Source organism: Silene latifolia, chromosome 6, assembly GCF_048544455.1.
Source record: "Silene latifolia isolate original U9 population chromosome 6, ASM4854445v1, whole genome shotgun sequence".
In the NCBI taxonomy this organism is placed as follows: Eukaryota; Viridiplantae; Streptophyta; class Magnoliopsida; order Caryophyllales; family Caryophyllaceae; genus Silene; species Silene latifolia.
The window spans coordinates 137,829,949-137,844,021 of NC_133531.1; positions in this window are offsets into that span (position 1 = coordinate 137,829,949).

Consider the following 14,073-nt stretch of genomic DNA (forward strand, 5'->3'; position numbering starts at 1 on the left):
AATTAAAGATACACTAGTTTTAAACCCGTGAAATTCACGGGCTGTTTTATACTCCGTAGTTAGATGATTACCTTTAAGTTAATACTCCATATATTGTTAATAAACTTAAAGTCATATGAAAGTCGATATTACGTAAATGTAGAATACAACAAATTAGAGTTGGTTATTTGTACAATTCGTATCTATATTATTTTAACTAAATGATAAGTTATGAGTTTAAGACATGACTAAGATATAAGCCAGTCAAATTTTGACCCGACCTCATCCATTTTTTCCAGTGTTAAAACCCGAAAATCTTGAGCAGAAACCCGTTCGATATGAAACCTGAAATGACCCGTTAATTTAAGTGAAACCCGACACGAACACGTCAACCCGTTAAGTCAAAGAGAAACTAAAATAATTTTTATAAAAATGTTAATATTTATTATATAATATATTTGAAAAAATAATTAAAAAGCTAAACATTGAATATGATTAAAATATTAATATTAAATATACTTTAGTTTTTAAAAAATATTTTTTCGATCTTTAAAAGGGGTTAGATACTAATTGTTGACCCGCACTTTGCCTCTAATAACCTAACCCATAACCCGTATTTGAACCCATCGTACCCGACCTGTATGTTCCGACCCGTCCAACCCGTTTGAGATCTATAGACAACATAAAGATATATAACCCCCACTTAAATGGTGTAATTATCGGGAAAATAATATCAAATGAAGCCCGCCCTTCTACCCTCGTATACACATTAAAAAGTCATCGGCAAAAAATAATAATAATGCTTGTAAAATGTATTTATAAATTATAGGTTAAGACAACCTTTATGCTATGAAACTGTCCATTTTTGTTAGTAAAAAAACGTTGATTTTATTAATAAATTAATAAAAAAATGTCTTTTTATTTAATGAGTTAAAATTTATAAAATAAGAGGGTCTCACACCATGAGACGGTCCATTTTTATAAAAAGAAAAAAAAATCATTTAATGCTAACAAATAAGTTGTCTTTCCACATTATGGAACAGTCTCACAGTATAGGATCGTCTTAATTTAATAATTAATGACAACCACAATAGCTGATGAAGTATTTTTTTTTTTTTTTTTACCATTACTACTGTTGTTTGTAGATATAACATGGTTAGGAGTACGTTTGTTTTTGGGAAGAGTGCCATCAATATAAGAATTTAAAATATATTCCGTAATTTCGGTTATAAATTAGTTTCAGAATCATATATTCCGTAATTTTGCTTATATAAATATATTTTGTAATTTTGCTTGAAATAATATCATGTAGTTATAGACCTATAATAAATTAGTTTATAATCTATTTTTGCTTAGATATTATATTTATATTTATTATTTATTTTATATGTTTTTATAATACGCAAAAGATTATATGGGTTTTAAAGATATATTGTGTAAGAATTTATATGTTTTAAAAATCTTAATTTAAAGATATATTGTGTAAGGATGAGAGATATTTTCAAAATATATATATATGAAATATACACCGAAATATATATTGGAAATATTTTATATGTTTTGTAAAGATATTTTATATGTTTTCTTAAAGATATATTGTGTAAGAATGAGAGAGATATTTAAAATATATATGAAATTTATGAATATAGGAAATATACACCGAAATATATATAGGAAATATACTATCATATTCTTACCATATTCGTCTATATATCATATTTGTCAGAATATCATATGTTAGTTTTACCATAGGCCGCCACATCATCTCGCTAATTTATTATGCTGCCATGTCAGCAGCAAATTTAGAGGATTAATATATATATAGATGTTATGCAAGGAGTAATTACTCACAATCCTACATAAACTGGTCATAAATGACACTAGTTTTAAGGCTCTAAAACTTAGAAAATATGAATAGATTGCCAAAATCTTAGGTCAAGTCTATTCGTTCAGCTAAGTTTCAACATTAACTCGTAGATTTTGCAATAAGACAATACTAAAACGATATTAGTTTATGCAAGGCTTAAGTAAAAAGACTAAAAGTAGTGCAATTTCATCATCGAAATACACCGTTCCGACTCAACCTATTGCAAAAGTAAACGTGAAATATTTTTGAATTTTTCGAATTTTTTTCAAATTTTTGAAAAATAACAAACAATGCATACAAAAATTAAACGTGATAACAGAAATGCAATAAAGACAAAATGCAGACACAGATATGAATGCATATACCCTCCCTAAACCAAATTGTACAATGCCCCTATTGTACTCAAAAATAGGGAAATGGAATGCAAACTAAAAAGAAGAGTGAAGCTCGGAAAACTTACAAGAATACGCGAAGTAGGGACCTCTCCAAACCAGCCAGCAACGAGGGAGGTCGCAAATAGCTTGGTAACAACATCACTGGCAGCGAATCAAAACAACGAACTCGAACGAGAGGGAAGAGTACCTCGATCGAGTAGAAATATCCTCTAAAGTGATCGATCGAGGAAATAAAGTCATTCGATCGAGAAGTCTTCATCCTAGGGTGCTCGATCGAGAACATAAAGTACTCGATCGAATGGTTGTCTATGCACGGACACCTAGGCTCCAATTGAGTCACCTTCAAACACGCAATAAACGCCCATAGAACAAATCCAAGCGTTCCAGCCTATGTCCGAAAACCAATTATTACATGTCCAACAAAAACATAAGTGTTTGAAAATTAACGGAAAGGAATTTAAACTCCGGGTTGCCTCCCGGTCAGCGCTAGTTTCAGATAGGTCCCATCTCGACCTTCGTTACTTCATCCACCCACGCAAATCAATGGCCCACAACAAGGCTTCTAACTTAAGAAAGTCCCCTCGGCGTCCATAATTTTGACTTTTGGTCGCCAAAACAAAGCATTGGAAGAAGAGCGACTCTTTACAACATCAAATACGTCGCGTCATTTCTTGGCCTTATCCCACGCCATCTTCTTATGTGGGATGGAATCTTCAAATCCTCCTTCTGGGTCTTCTAACCTGTCAAGACCTGTATAAGAAGAAACAAGACGATATTTCTCCAACTTGCTCCCAAACTAGGGTGGAGACGTTAAATCAACATCAGTATATGATTTAAAGGAAGGAATAGAAGGAATCGCATTGAGCTCAACAGAAGGAATAGCATTACCTCCAATTTGATAGGATTGGTCTTCAATTACCTTCTTATCGTCATCCGGAATAGGCGTAAATGACGAGTCAACACTTTTCACAGCCACATCATTCGATCGAGTAAAAATAGTGCTCGATCGAAGGGTTACTTCACAAAATCCACTCGATCGAACAATGCTGACTGTTCGATAGAGGTATTCTTCCTCAACAGTGCTCGATCGAACATTATGGGGTGTTCGATCGAAGTCTTCCTCGTACAAACTGTTCGATCGAGTGTTGTAAGCTGTTCGATCGAACACTTCCTCATATAGGTCATTCGATCGAACGTTGTAGGTTGTTCGATCGAATTTTTGTTGTTGTATAGTACAAAAGTCTTCGTATAGTGCTTCATTTTCAGCTAAATATTCGAATTCTGAGGCACACATATCATCATCGTCAATAGGCAACTCAGGTCCTTCATAGGAAAGACCGCTTTCGGTACATATAGCATATACCATCTCTGATTGCCTAGAATCCAACTCGGCAGCTAATTGAGCTATTTGAGATTCAAATAGCTTGAAATGAGCCACTCTAGATTTATCATAATCTTACACTTAAAGTGCAAGTGCCTTCACCAAAGATTTCAATTCAGCAATCTCTTCATTCTTTTTAGCGGGAGGAGGGGTTTGGTTTTGCGGCGGCCAGATAAATGGAGGCTTTTGATAGCCTCGTTGCTGAAACGGATGTGGGGGCACATATGCAAAGGAATGACTCGCTTGCCTACGCTTCTTAAACGCATAGACTTTGTCGATTTCTGCCATACAAATAACAGCATTGTGCCTCGCAACACCACATCTCCCACAGAAGACCACCTGTTGTGCCATAGTATGGAACTGAGGTGGACTACCCCAAGATTGTCTACACTCCAGCTTGTCCGATCTTGCATTCTGAGCTTCAAATTGTGCTATAATTCTGGAGACGTCAGACATCTTGGTAGAAGAATCAAAGGTACTCAAGCCTTCCCTTTGATGATCTTTCTCCTAGAATCCTGTCTAAGTAGGACCTATCAAAACAAAACTAGAAGAAAAGATAAGAACTGCCTCAAGGAATAAATTCCTTGGGGCTAAAGACAGACAAAAATAGAACAAGTAAATAAAATAGTTGCCTCCCCGGCAATGACGCCAAAATTTGACACGGCTATCGCAACCCTATCAAAAATAAAACCAACCGGCTCTAGCCTATGCAGCAGAGGTAAGTCGGGTATCGTATCCACAAAGAGGCGGTTACTATCGACTTGTTATTCTAGTCTGTCTAAGTTCACAAAACGAGGGGTTTGATTATTTTGGTTCTAAACTACGAAGATATAAGGGAAGAGAGCAGAGAGGGAACAAGGACTAAGCTTTAAAGAAATTGACAAATAGAGAAAAATAGCTAAGACAGTCAGTTCACCATGGCTTTCTAGGAGTCCAATCTAGGGTCATAGGTCAGCATAAACTCGGTCTGTAGGGTAAGGAAAAGGTCCTTTCGTTCAGCTATTCGCCCTAAAACATTACTAACTTAGCTTTCACCCTCATTAGAATGCCCTAAAGTTCATTGCAAGTCTTACCCCTTCCAATCTTTCGATCAAGGTCAAGGCGTAACGAAATTAACTAGCTAAATGCGTCTACTCAAGCAACTAATTACAGTTACTTGCAGTGATTAACAACACAAACCAAATTCAGCCAAACCTAATCATCTAATCTCAATCTCCTTAATCACCATGGCTCCCTATACCCTAGCACAAGGGATCTAGCTACGCATAACGGTAAGTAAAACAATAACAACTAAAATTATTAATTATGAAAAACATAGCAAAGAGATGATTAATTAGAAATAACATAAACTAAATGAAGGCAAACAAGAAAGAGGATTAAATTAAATGGAAAAAGAATAAAGAGAGATTACAAAGGTTGAGATCCGGAAAAAGAAGAAGCAAAGCCACGTTTAACAGTACAAAAACTAAGATGGAAGTGATATTTAAACCTAATTAACTCTCTCTTATTTATAGGAAAGATATTTTTATTGACCTAATACGATAACAAGATATTAAAATCTTGCGTCAGCTGGAAAATTACTCGATCGAGGACATTAAAACTCCTCGATCGAGTAACTCCTAGCAAAAACCTCTCGATCGAGCACAAAAGTACTCGATCGAGGACCATAAAAAAGACGCCTCTCGATCGAAACACAAAAGGTACTCGATCGAGTACTATAGTACTATAGTACTCGATCGAGTGGTTTCCACCGCGTAATTCCTACTTTGTGCACTGAGTGTCAAACGGACGCCATTTCTTCGTTACTTGTCGGAAACAAGCAATTTTTGTGGCGTTGGAAAGATAAGAGGATAAGCTTTCATTTCCAATTGGAATCACTTGAATATCTATTGTAGAACTCGAGAAAGGGCTCCTCAAAATAGGCACTAGTAATTTGAAACTCTTATTTTGCTCGCCTAGCTTCTTTACTTCTATGCGCCTCACAAATTAGTAGTTTCCAAGCTCCGATTCGACTCATCTCCAAAATGTATGCATAGGGACAGGTTTTAAGCTTGATTATGCTCCTCTCCGGTTCATACCTGCAAATAATACAAGATAAACCAAAGTAGACTATTCGGGGGACATTTGTAGCTAAATACTACACAAAATGCATAAAAATGCGTGCAAATGAAGTACAAAATGCCTATATAAAATGCACGCATCAAACCTCCCCAAACCAAACCTTTGCTTGTCCCCAAACAAATTATATGCAAAACTAATGGAACAGAAAAGAAAACTCGGAGCTACATACAAATTGTCCACTTAAACAGATTTAATGCAAGCACTAATACTTATAGTAAAACAGTCAAATGCAAACGAGTTATGAGGTGTTTATAATAAAGTTTTTTTTTTCGATTTGTATTTTTTAATTTCTAAAAATATTTGTAATTAGAGATTTTGTATATTAGTTATAATATCCCTGTATTTTGGCCAGTTTTATACGTAAAAGTAAATTTTAATATAGTCAAAAATTAGGTATTACACTTTAGCTTTCCATTTTGCTGGAAACACCAATGACATTAACTTAGAATGGATTTAATGAAGTATAATTTAGATGTTAAAAAGATTAGAAATATTGTCGAACATAGAGATGGAAGATAGAATAGTTAACTAAGAAAGTGAAGCCAAATCAACTCAAAAATTTAAGAATCGTAAAGTAGATACACAATACTCCATATTGCATTCATACCTAAGGCCAATGTGATAAGAAGTTAGAACCCTTATTGAGCAAAATTTAAACAAATTGTGTGTCTATAGTTACAATACAGTAAAAAAATTACATGTATTAAAATTACAATAAGGCTTCGCATGGTCTCGTGTTATCCCAAATATCACGTTCAATTTAAGGTGCCATTAATTAAAGAGATACAGTGTATAGTTTACATAAAATAACGTAAATTAAAATAATACTCTCTTCGTTTCAATCATTTGTTAGTTTACCTTTTTTTTGTGAGGGTATTGTATTCTAAGATAGCAAATGATTTGGACAAAGAGTGAATATTGCAATCACCGTCAAATCCTCAAAAGTGAAATTGCAAAATACTCCTAACTAACCATAAAAATAGGATAATAATGGTGGTAATTGGGTAACAATGAATATCTCAAATAACACAGTGTGCATTTGAAGAGGTCAAGACAATTACGAAATTCCGAAATGTTGGCAACAAGCGTTAACAGAATAAACTATTTACATTTGTTAGCTGCTATGAATACTATATTTCATTCCGTCACCAATGTAACACATATTTGTAGAAGATATAAAATATGGGAAAGAAATAAGATTAATTGAAGGAAATAAATGATGGAGAATATGAAGAGTAGAAAGTTAAAAATAGAGGGGAATAGGAAGAGTAGAAGGTAAAGCTATTCATTCTAAACGGTCGAATTTATCACTGTTTAATGAAAATCAATTAATGAATCCTTTTGTTTGACTACTTTATTTTTTTTACGGAAAAAGACTTTGATCTTCTATTGCCACGTGGCTTTTATACATGACTTATTAAAAAGCTTATATGTTGACCACGTGGCTCTTATACATGACTTATTAAAAAGCTTATATGTTGATTGCTCAAGTACCCTTTTTATAATATTTTATAGATAAACCAACTTCTTAAGTATTTTATTTTGTACTTGGAAATATTGCGTATGTTTTGAGTGTTTGATAGCATAAAACTTTGCTTTGTTCTTATTCATTTTTCTCTACCTTAACCATCCTGCTCTTGAAAAATGTCCTCAATACCACATGACTTTCTTCTTTGAGTTCATTTTTTCTGCTCTTGAAAGATGTTATTCATATTACTTTATGTTAATTTGATGAATTTCCGTGTCACTTACCTTTCGTTTCATCATCCTCTTTCGCCTGTCACTCAAATAAACAACCACAGAGTATTATTCGCTTCAACAATGTCGAACGACTATTCAATTTCGAATGAATAAGTACTGTAATACGGTGTTTTTGAGAAAATTTACCTAAGAAGAAAAAAGAACAAGAACACTTGAGCATGAGTTTTGGATTTCTTTTTCTTTTTTAATCTTCTATCTTTTTACTTCTAGTCTTTAACTATGCGCTGGAATACGGTGTTTTCGAGGTCGACGAACTTGTTTTCAATACGTGTGACGCAAGTAGCCCGATTAACAACTATACCTATTTCGTTGGTGATAAAGGGGAAACAGAAATCATGCTTCATGAACCTGGGCCAAGTATACTTCTTATGTGGTTATTCTGACCATTGTGAGGCGGGTGTTAAAATCAGCACTCAAGTTCAGCCCAATTCCGACTTCGATTCAGCTACTACTACAAGAAATGGCGTCATTCAATTTGGCACTCTTGTGGGGGTCTTAGTTCTTTTTATTTTTCAGATTTTTTAGTTTGTTTGGTACTTGGTAGTAATATTGGAAGAAGTAGTGATTTTAGAATTAATAAGTTTCAAATCGTGAGAAAGTATGGACTTGAGCTCACGATTTGAGAAAGTTTCAAATCATGAGCTCAAGTGGCCAAGTATAAGTTTATTATAAATGATAAGTTTAGTTATTACAAACATCAACTGATGAATAAATGAAATAAAGCTCATCTATGGCTATGTCATCTACCTAATGACTATGTACTCGACTCCAAAGTCCGTAGCACGGCCCGAATCCCAATCACGTCAACAAGCAAAACTTGTACTCAACCTACTCCCCATATGATCGGAAATATCATAGGGATTGACACGGGTTACCCCGTGAATGGGTGACAATTATACAGACACACAAACGTCAATTTCAATAAATAGAGTGTGACACTACTCAAAGTGTGTGAGTATGCAACATGAGTATGATATGAAAGAGACGCTATCAAAAAACCACCACAGCGGAACTGGACACGCCCAGACGTACCCACAACCACCACAGTACCGGCACACACCCAGACATACCGACAACCACACTGGTACCTGGATATGCCCAGACATACCAACAACCACAAATAGGTACCAGGACATGCCCAGACGTATCGGGTCCGGAAGTCAACCGGATCTCCGGCCAGACGTCGTGCCTCAACCACACGAGTCCCTCCGTAACTAAAGACATTATTGTCCACATCCCTCTTTGAGTTGAAAGTGACACGGCTATCGCAACACTATCAAAAATAAAACCAGCCGGTTCTAGCTTATGCAGCAGAGGTAAGTCGGGTATCGTATCCACAAGGAGGCGGTTACTATCTACTTATTATTCTAGTCTGTCTAAGGTCACAATACGAGGGGTTTGATTATTTTGGTTCTAAATTACGAAGATATAAGGGAAGAGAGAAGAGAGGGAACAAGGATTAAACTTTAAAGAAATTGACAAATAGAGAAAAATAGTTAGGACAGTCGGTTCACCATGGCTTTCTTGGAGTCCAATATAGGGTCATAGGTCAGCATAAACTCGGTCATCAGAGTAATGAAAAGGTCTTTTCGTTCCGCTATTCTCCCTAAAACATGACTAACTTAGCTTTTACCCTCATTAGAATGCCCTAATGTTCATTGCAAGTCTTACCTCTTCCAATGTTTCGATCTAGGTTAAGGCGTATCGAAATTAACTAGCTAAATGCGTCGACTCATGCAGCTAATTACAGTTAATTGCAGTGATTAACAACACAAACCAAATTCAGCCAAACCTAATCATCTAATCTCAATCTCCCTAATCACCATGGCTCCCCTATACCCTAGCACAAGGGATCTAGCTACGCATAACGGTAATTAAAACAATAACAACTGAAATAATTATGAAAAACATAGCACAGAGAAATAACATAAATTAAACGAAGGCAAACAAGAAAGAGGATTAAATTAAATGGAAAAATAATAAAGAGAGATTACAAAGGTTGAGATCCGGAAAAAGAAGAAGCAAAGCCACGTTTAATAGTAGAAAAACTAAGATGGAAGTGATCTTTAAACTAATTTACTCTCTTCTATTTATAAGAAAGATATTTTTATTGACCTAATACGATAACAAGATATTAAAATCTTGCGTCAGCTCGAAAAGCACTCGATCGAGGACATTAATACTCCTCGATCGAGTAACTCCTAGCAAAAACCTCTCGATCGAACACAAAAGTACTCGATAGAGGACCATTAAAAAGGCACATCTCGATCGAACACAAAAGGTACTCGATCGAGTGGTTTCCAGCGCGTAATTCCTGCTTCGTGCACTGAGTTTAAAACGGCCGCCATTTCTTCGTTACTTGTTGGAAACAAGCGATTTTCATGGCGTTGGAAAGATAACAGGATAATATTGTGGGAAATAATCTGTATACTTCCCTTAATATTGAAGGATTATAACGAATTTAACAGTGATGATCAATAGTCATAAACAAAATACATAAACAAAGTATAAAGGATTCAGAATTAACCTTCGGTCCTAGCAAAATTGGCCTAAGAACAATATCAAAATAGATATTTGCCTATTGGTTGCACCCAAGACGATATGAGATATGCCCTATTGATTGTGCTAGAATCGATCTAAAATTTTCTGTAAAATTTAGTGTTTTTTGTGTTTTTCTGATGAGAGAGGAGGCTAGGTCAAGGAAAAAGAATTAGGGTAGAATAATTCTCTCCCTCTCTTTCTTATACTGACCGAAAATTAGGAAGAATAAATCTTCCCTAATTTCGGCCCATCTGACCGAAATAAGGAGTATAATCTCCTTATTTTTGGTCTTTCCAAAAATGTATAAAATGTGTTAAATTGTCATCTAGTGAGGATCGAACCCCTGACCTCTTGGTTTGTGTACCCTCACTATTACCACTATGACACATTCATCTTGTTGATATTAAACATAACTGATTATATTTAATTACGAATTAACAGATTAATTCGTCCAAGCTAAAATTACATACATTTAATTAAATATAACTCATTATATTTAATTTACGAATTGACAGTTAATTCGTCTCAACTAATATTATTTAATTTTCATTAAATAATTATCTCATCAACACATTGACTAACTATTTAGTCATATTGGGCATCAATGTGATTATATTTCTATAACCACATTTCTCAACCACATCCTATAGGTGTGACCTTTAGGGACCAGTTGATCACCGCCATCTGTATGATAATAACGTCAAACTTTCTAGCAAGCCAACCGTTATTAGGTAAACGTTAATCAACTGATTAAATATACGAAGTATACCCTTGTGAACCTGTAAGAGATTTACAAATGTTATCACACTAATTTGTGGAGGACACAAATTCCAACAAACTCCCACTTGTCCTCACAAGTGTATGTGCGATAACCGATTCTCATATCCTAAAATTTCTCCCACTCAATGTAAAACAATTTGCAAATCCGCATTCACAAAGGTCGTATTTTACAATTGATAAATATCAAGAGTGGTTTCCCCGACTAGAGAGTAACTTAACTGATAAACGAATCAACATTCGAGCATGGCCATGCATTTCAGTTACAACTCCTCGAGTGGCCCTGAGAAATAACTATACCTGATAAGGGTTGGATATTTTCCTCAACTCGAATCCTGAGATGTAAGCACGATGTATGAAATGACCCAGAAAAAATCTACTTAGCCTCCGATTCTGACCAGACCGTGAGAAAGAAACCAAAGTCACCCAAAAACTGCCTTAATCTCAAGAGACAGTCGATAGTCAAAAGAATCGACTCTAGGAACACAATGGATGTCCTATCCACGACCTGGCACCGAATTTTATTAAACATTTAGGACTCCATTACGTTGTCACAAAAAGTTGTCCTACGAGGTATCGTCATAATCTCGCATCTGTGATCAATCAATCAACCGTTTGACTTATGGCTCGTTGAACCCACCATCAATCGAATGCACAATATAATAGCCGGAGTTATCAGCTCACAGTGGTGATTACGGACCAAAACAAATATAATGTAATTCAGTTCACTTTGTGGCGTTCAATGTTGTCAGTACAATCCACATGAAAAACAAAATATTATATATAAAACGATGAAATTATAAATAGTATATGAAAAAGATAATGTATCAAATCCATAATCAAGTACTACAACTCAGGAACATGTTTAATTCCCATGGAATTAACATGCCCTACATGCTTATCATAATTCAACGGTTTGGTGAGAGGATCCGCGATGTTATCATCCGTCGCAATCTTGTCAATCACTATCTCTTCTTGCTCCACGTAATCACGGATCAGGTGAGCTTTCCGAAGTACATGTCTAGATTTGTTGCTAGACTTTGGCTCCTTAGCCTGGAAGATGGCACCTCTATTGTCACAATAGATGGTGATCGGGTCATTCGAACTAGGAACTACCGAAAGCCCTTGTAAGAATTTACGCATCCATATCGCTTCCTTTCTTTGCCTCCGAAGCGGCATAGTACTCGGATTGTAGTAGAATCTGCTACAACACTCTGTTTGGAACTCTTTCAGCTAACCGCAACACCATTAAGAGTGAAGACGAACCCGGACTGAGATTTTGAATCATCTCGATCCGTTTGGAAGCTAGCATCTGCGAATCGGTTCGCATATAGCTTAGTATCGCCTCCATAAGTCAATACCCAATCCTTAGTCCTCCGTAGGTACTTGAGGATGTTTTTAACAGACTATCCGAGTGTGTTTCATCGAAGTCTTTTGGTACCGACTCGTCATACTCAATGCATATGCCACGTGCGGACGTGTGCATATCATGGCATACATGATCGATCCTATTGTAGATGCATAAGGAACACGACTCATGCGCTCAATCCCTTCAGGCGTCGTGGGTGGATCGAGACTTGCTCAACCGCATCCGGTCGTCATAGGAAGGTTCCCCTTCTTGGAGTTGGTCATCTTTGAACTTCTCAAGAACCTTATCCAAATAAGACTCCTGACTAAGTGATAACGTCCGTCGTGATCTATCTCGGTAGATACGGATTCCCAAAATGCGCTGTGCCTCACCCAAATCTTTCATCTGGAAATGGTTCTTCAACCATTCTTTAACCGAAGATAGGAGAGGAATGTCATTCCCAATCAAGATTATGTCATCGACATACAATATCAAGAATACAATCTTGCTCCCACTCGACTTGATATATAAGCATGGTTCTTCGACCGATCGAGTGAAACCATACTCTTTTATCACTTGGTCGAAACGATGATTGCAACTCCGAGAAGCTTGCTTAAGTCCATAAATGGAACGCTTAAGCTTGCATACTTTCTTAGGATGCTCAGCATCTATGAAACCTTCGAGTTGCACCATGTACAACTCTTCCTCCAAATAACCGTTTAAGAAGGCAGTTTTCACATCCATTTGCCAAATTTCATAGTCATGAAATACAGCAATCGCTAAGATTATCCGAATGGAACGTAGCATGACTACAGGTGCAAAAATCTCATCATAATGTAATCCTTGCACTTGAGTGAAACCTTTTGCCACAAGTCGTGCCTTATAGGTATCTAGTTGCGCGTCTACAGAATGCTTTATTTTGTAAAGCCATTTGCACTGCAGAGGTTTTACCTTATTAGGTAAATCAACTAGATCCCATACGTTATTCTCATACATGGAGTCCATCTCGGATTGCATGCCTTCGAGCCATAGCTTTGAGTCGGAACAGGCCATAGCACCTTTATAGGTAGCGGGTTCATTACTCTCTAGGAGTAAAACGTCATTCTCCTCGACCATACCTATGTATCTGTCCGGAGGATGAGAGACTCTACCCGACCTCCTAGGTTCCTCAGGAATATTAACCGTATCATCAGTTGGAGGAACCACTTCCTCCATCCGTTCCTCGGTCGTTGGTTCTGGAATCTCCGACAGCTCGAAGGTTCTATTACTCGACTTGTTCTCGAGAAATTATTTCTCTAAGAACGTCGCACTAGCCGCAACAAGAACTCGATGTTCGGTAGGCGAATAGAAGTAATGACCAAATGTTCCTTTTAGATAACCTATAAAGTATGTCGTGACCGATCGCGGGCCGAGCTTATCCTCGTGTCTCCACTTGACATAAGCCTCGCAGCCCCAAACCCAAATAAAGGACAAGTTAGGGACCGTTCCCTTCCACATTTCATATGGAGTCTTGTCGACAGCTTTAGACGGACTTCGATTAAGTATAAGAGCGGCTGACAAAAGAGCATAACCCCATAATGAATCAGGCACTACCGTGTGACTCATCATGGATCGAACCATATCAAGTAAGGTTCGATTTCTCCGTTCGGACACACCATTTAATTGAGGTGTTCCAGGTGGAGTTAACTGTAGAGCGATTTCACAGTCTTTAAGGTGTTGATCAAACTCATTTGAAAGATATTCGCCACCTCGATCTGAACGGAGTGCTTTAACCTTTCTACCCAGTTGGTTCTGTACCCTATTCTGGTATTCCTTGAATTTCTCAAAGGATTCACTTTTATGCTTCATTAAGTAGACATATCCGCATCAACTCAAATCGTCCGTGAAAGTGATAAAATATCTA